This window comes from Papaver somniferum, chromosome 2 (genome assembly GCF_003573695.1).
Source record: "Papaver somniferum cultivar HN1 chromosome 2, ASM357369v1, whole genome shotgun sequence".
NCBI lineage: Eukaryota > Viridiplantae > Streptophyta > Magnoliopsida > Ranunculales > Papaveraceae > Papaver > Papaver somniferum.
Genome location: NC_039359.1, coordinates 18,525,605 through 18,531,225, shown reverse-complemented (window position 1 = coordinate 18,531,225; position 5,621 = coordinate 18,525,605). Strand labels below are relative to the sequence as shown.

The 5,621-nt window shown below is 35.7% G+C and overlaps 1 long non-coding RNA gene across 4 annotated transcripts; it reads right to left on the bottom strand.

Moving 5' to 3' along the window:
- Positions 1–361: 361 nt before the first annotated feature.
- Positions 362–4,027, bottom strand: LOC113353013. Of its 4 annotated transcripts, none has more exons than XR_003361040.1 (12): positions 3,749–4,027; positions 3,610–3,648; positions 3,304–3,472; positions 3,114–3,200; positions 2,682–2,853; positions 2,380–2,578; positions 2,134–2,269; positions 1,603–1,735; positions 1,311–1,486; positions 977–1,063; positions 793–842; positions 362–640 (listed from the first exon to the last, which is right to left on the bottom strand). It is a non-coding gene; the product is annotated as an uncharacterized LOC113353013 (long non-coding RNA). The 4 variants fall into 4 exon arrangements; XR_003361041.1 differs by having other exon boundaries at positions 1,683–1,735; XR_003361039.1 differs by having other exon boundaries at positions 1,603–2,269.
- Positions 4,028–5,621: the final 1,594 nt, after the last annotated feature.

Sequence of the window (5,621 nt, the reverse complement as noted above, 5' to 3'; positions counted from 1 at the left end):
GGTGTTACATTTTTTTGTAACGACTTTGTGCCCGGTACGAATTTTGGTTGTAACGGCCCTCGTAACAGCCCTTATGAATTTGCCACGTGGTAACAGCTCCTAGCCGTTACGAATATTTTTGTATTAACGCTGTCGTAACGCCATCGAGCCGTTACAACGTGGCACATTGTAACAGTTTGCAGCCGTTACTACGTGGAAGATTGTAACAGCTTATATCCGTTACGAACTTTTTTTGTAACAGCAAAAAAATTACTGCCGGTCAACCTTGACCAGGTCAATTTTTACCAGTTCAAGGCTGACCGGCAGTAATTTTTCTGCCGGAGATACACCGGAATTCAAATTTCTTTAACCTGCATGAACCTTTCATTCAGTTTAATCATACAATATCACCCATTCAATAACAGTAATTTCTTCTATTCTTTCTACATTCATTCAAGCAGTTTAGAACTTGGGGAGAGTACCAAAATTCTTCTAAGTATCAAATTCTAAGTTACAAAATTTACTAAGTTCATTGAAACTTCCTACATGGAAACTTACTAAGTTCATAGAAACTACCTACATAGAGCTTGGGAGAGTACCACTAATGACTTCTTTATTCTCCAACCTTTCTGATCTCATAACAGAGCATCATTAAATTAACCTGCAAACCGAAAAATGAAAAATAATGGTTATATACTATAAGGGAATGCACTCAAACATCATTAAGCTAGCTAGTTATAGTACTAATTATCCATGTTTAGAACACTCCATCCAATAATTATAAATTTTGCGTAAAAATAGAAGTAGATTCACCTGATTAGTTAAAGAATTAGAAGTAGTCCCCAAAAAGCCTTCCAAATGGCCTGAAATACAAGCAACCATGTAAAATTAGGTATCACATTAGTATCCTGTTATAAACATATCGAGATGTCCCCATCAGTTTCAAAACCAACAATATGAAATTTAAGAAAATTACAGGCAGAGAAACCAGCTTTACCTCTTGTCCATCAGGGCCAACTTCTTTGACTTCACGTGTGAGGGAATCAAGAATGGTATCAGGATCAGCCACGATCAACTTGAATTCCTAGTAAACGATAAAATATCAGATTAAACGACACCAAATCTATATAAACTCCTGGATATATTGCACTGATAAAATTGAACACTTGAGCAGATAAGTCGAAATATGTAGAGATGCAATTATAAGTAGCCTCAACCATCTCATGTGTAAGGGTTAACACAGAAAGGACACAAAGAGTGCTATACAAATCAATTCTAAGTAGCCTCAAATTCTCTGTAAACTATAGAGGGATAATAGGGTAAGTTATCACCTTTTCATCGTTTGGAACAACAATATGGTCTGCACCTTGACTGAATGACATCGATTCTCTTGTTCCTGATACCTTGGGCAATTCAGAAATCTACAAAGCAATCTTCTCACCATTCATACTTGTTGCACCAGCCCTCATATTTGCCAGTCCCTGTATTACAGATCCATGAACCTTACCTGCAACAAAATCACAACAAACAGTTATTAGATTCACATATGCGAAACAAAAAAAAAGGGTGATAGAATTGAAAAAGACCCCAAAGAAGCACAAGCATGTGCGAGCAGAAAGTGACCAGTTAGCTGCTTAATTTAAACAGGCTATGGCAGCTGCCATGTCTGTTGCTGACTTCATGGTCGTAGCTCAGTTGCTTACTTGTAAGGCTTTCTTCAGCACCTCCGCAGCCCTCCCCGCTTTACCAGGTGAATCTGGTCATAAATAAAAAAAGTTGAATGAAGAAATTATTCAGATGACTGAAAACCAGAAGATACGGTAACACAAGGAAAAACAATGCATGTACGAAGAGTTTAATACAGCCCTAATAGTAACATATAACCCAGAAGTTTCAACAGATCATATGTTGAGTGAGTCTTTATAGAAAGTTGTATTATCAACGCTAAAATTATGGATACCGTGAGGCATATACTTGATAGAAAAACACTTTAGACCGATAATTAAGCAGAACTAGGCAGACAATTAACAAAATCCACCATCAACCTTTATAAACTAGTATGACGGTAGAAGTAAGCCACTGAACTAGTTAGGAAGCACATGTGAAAGAAATGCTTACCGCTCTCGTGCAGAGGAATATTGTTAGTATCCTTACATTTTTCTGTAGAGGTTCTGGAGGTCCAATGTTCAAGGGGACGTATAACAAGAGCTCTTGGATTCTCCCTTGGAATAAAAATGGCATCTTCTTTTGGTGTGCTAGGAGCTTCATTATCATCACTGAAAAATGGTACCTATAAAAACAAAACCAAAAAAAAAAACTAATTGTTCGTAAGAAAATACAAGATTGGGTGCTCAAAATAAAACAAATGTTACAACTGATAGGAACCAAATCCAATCTTACCCTTGCGCCGTCGTTCTTAGGATTGGATCTCCTAGCAGGTAACCTAATCCTTCTCTGAGGGTTGCGTAGGTTAAAAACAATCAGATTTCTTCTATCTGCTGTTACAACAACCATCAGAGGATATTTGACAGAGAGTGAGTAACAACATATTGGAAGCTGTTGTGTATGGATTTGCGTTTGCTGCCTAAGGTCCTAGTACCTGAATCAATCAATTAGAGAAAAAAAAATTAAGACACACACATTATTCAAAAATATGCTTAAATTATAAGGAATAAGTGAACCTAATTCTTATCCCAGCTTACTATAGACAAAAGATTCATCTCTGGTATCCAAGCAACTGCTTTATGGTTCAACATCATGTATAACAACAGTCACAAGCTGACCACCATATGTCAAAGGCCATATCTTTACTTGTTTATCACACCCTTCCAAGAAAACAGTCATTCCATCATCTTTCCAAGACAAACACAAAACCTAAACCAGATAAATATACCACAATTCAACACATTTCAACCAAGAAAGCAAGCAACGAAATAGTCAAAATGTCACTACCAGTTGGGCATCAACTATTGCTGCTTTTGCAACACTTCCTGTATTAGTTCTTAATATTTGTATTTCCCAACATCTAACATGTAATTTCCATCAATACATCCCAAATCACTCGTTCATTATTTAACAAAACCACACAAACATTAAAACTTAAGGGTAATTTAAATCGAAAAACCAAAATAAACCTGATTATCCCATGAAGTAGCAACAATATAGTTGCATTTAGAACTAAAACGTTGACTGTATATAGAATCTGTAGGTGGTTGTACAACCTATAAAATCAAAACATCGAACACACAGTATCAGACTTCACCATCATCCATAAATACAAACCAAAAGAACAACAATAAAAATGATTATTAGAAAATAAATTACCTCATATGATTTGTTAGGGTTTTGATTGGTAAGTCCATCGATGCCAGACATTGTGTTAACCTATGCTTCAGAATCTACTTAACCCCCTACAGAACCACCTCCCCCTGAAGCTGTTGCAACTCCACCAGAGAACACCAAGCCTCAAATACCAACACTACTACCAGCCACACTAAAACATAGAAAAGAAGAAGAAAAAAAAAACAGATTATTAAGTACCCAGATCCACATATCTAAACCCCAAATCAGCAGGAAAAAAAAACGTAAATTAAGAAATTGAAATTAGAGGATGCAATAATGTTTGAATACCTTGGAAGTAAAAATTTCAACATCATTCTCATCACAAACCTGAAAAATTGAACAAACCAAAATCAGAAGAATCAAATTTAATGAGAAAGGAATCTTTTTAGGGTTAACAAAAATTGAGTGAATTCATAAATATTAATACCTATTTACTTCAATGGATCAATTCGATTACAAATCTGAACAATCTGATTACAAATTTGTTTTACTGGGTTTCTAGGGTTTATCTTTTCTATTTCAGATGAACATATTTTGAAACCTTAATACAGATCTAAAAAATGATGAACAAACAAGAGATTTTTGAGAATAATCGTGAGAATCGTGATTTCAGTTCACTCCTAATACAAATCTAGGCTTTTCTTGGCTAATAGTTTCACTAGGGTTTCTGTGATTTCAATTTAGGATTTGAAGAGAAGAGAGGCAGAGCAGAAAAGAGAAGGAGAAAGAAAATGAAAAATGAAAAAAATCGATTCATCTGCATCTAGTATATCACGCATGTGAATGGCACAGGCAGGGTAGGAAATATCCCCTAGCATAATCCATATTGGGCGGAAAAATAATAGTAAGCGTGTGAATGGCACACGTACAAATTCCAAGTGTTACAATCCAGGTGTGAGCAAGCGTGTGAGTGGCACGCCTATAAAAAATTTAGTAACGGCAGGCCCTGTTACGCATTTTTGAAAATTTAGTAACGGCTTCAACCTGTTACGAAACTTTTGTAACGGCCCACAAGCCGTTCGAATTCCTGTTACTAATCCGGGAATTTGGTGTAGTGTCAAAAAGGGCTTGGTGAACAAAAGAGGAATTCGAGGTTGAATGACAAGTCTATTATTCGTATCCAACACACCTTAGATTTAATTCTGAAAGGTGTATCTGACATTCGTATGTCTATACCTATCGGTTTTAGTACTCAACCTGTGTACCCCACCAGGAAAGTCAGTTCGATGTGTTCCTCAAATGTTCAAGTGAGAAACAGTCTTTCTAAACCATTCCGTTCAAGAAGAACTCATGGTTTTTCTTCTATCAAAAAGGGAGATTATGTTGTTAATGATGTGAAAAAGGTACCAGAAGAAGGATGCAACGGAGAAATGGAAATCAACCTAAAAAGGATAATTGAAGGATATAAAGAAATTATCTCCAGGCTATCAATTCCATCTGGCCAAAATTCTTCAGGTAAGAATCAACACTATGCGTAATATTTTGATGATAGTAAATTTTATGATAACTTTTCACATCATAATGGTTTTCCTCCAAAGATCAGGAAAAAGAGGGTTAACTGGAAACAACGTTCATTTAATGAGCTCAAGGCTCATACTTGTGCTAATTAATCACAAGGTTGAAACCTCACTCTCAATAAAAATCCTGACAGAGTGAGATGTATTCAGGTATACTTATGTCAAAATGTTTTTTGATTCTCTATGCTAATTTCTTATCGTTCTTATCTGGATTACCATTCACAAACAGTCATGCATAAGTATTTGTTTTTTTCTAATTTGTGCCGATTCAAAATTGCTACATTTATATGCTTTGAATTTTTTCTCTTGTGAGAAGAATATAAGATTTATTGAGCTTATTTATGTGAATCTATTCACTTAGCAAACACTTTGGTGAATAAACAACACTCTTGGTTTTTTAATCCCTTCTTGGGTCCTTTACATTTTTATGGGTCAAGGTTGTGTTCGTACGGGTATCCAGTTATTTGTCGCGGACCAACTTAGGAAACCCTAAATTTTGTTTCTTGTGAAACCTTATAAATTCCAAAGTTCTTTTTTGAGTACGCATGCTATCTCTTCCTGGTTTTAAAGAATGGGGTCTCCGTTAAACCCTTGGAAGTTACCAACTGATTCAATTGATGATTCAGTTTACTTGGAATTTGTTTTAAAAAAGAAAAGAACCCTGGTTAAAGATGACGAACTCGAATCATGTGGCCTCATGCTATTATGCGTTTTCTCATCAAGATCGATAAAATGCTGAGATGGTCTCTGTTGAAGTAGTTCATGGTTTTCTCACTGACGTTG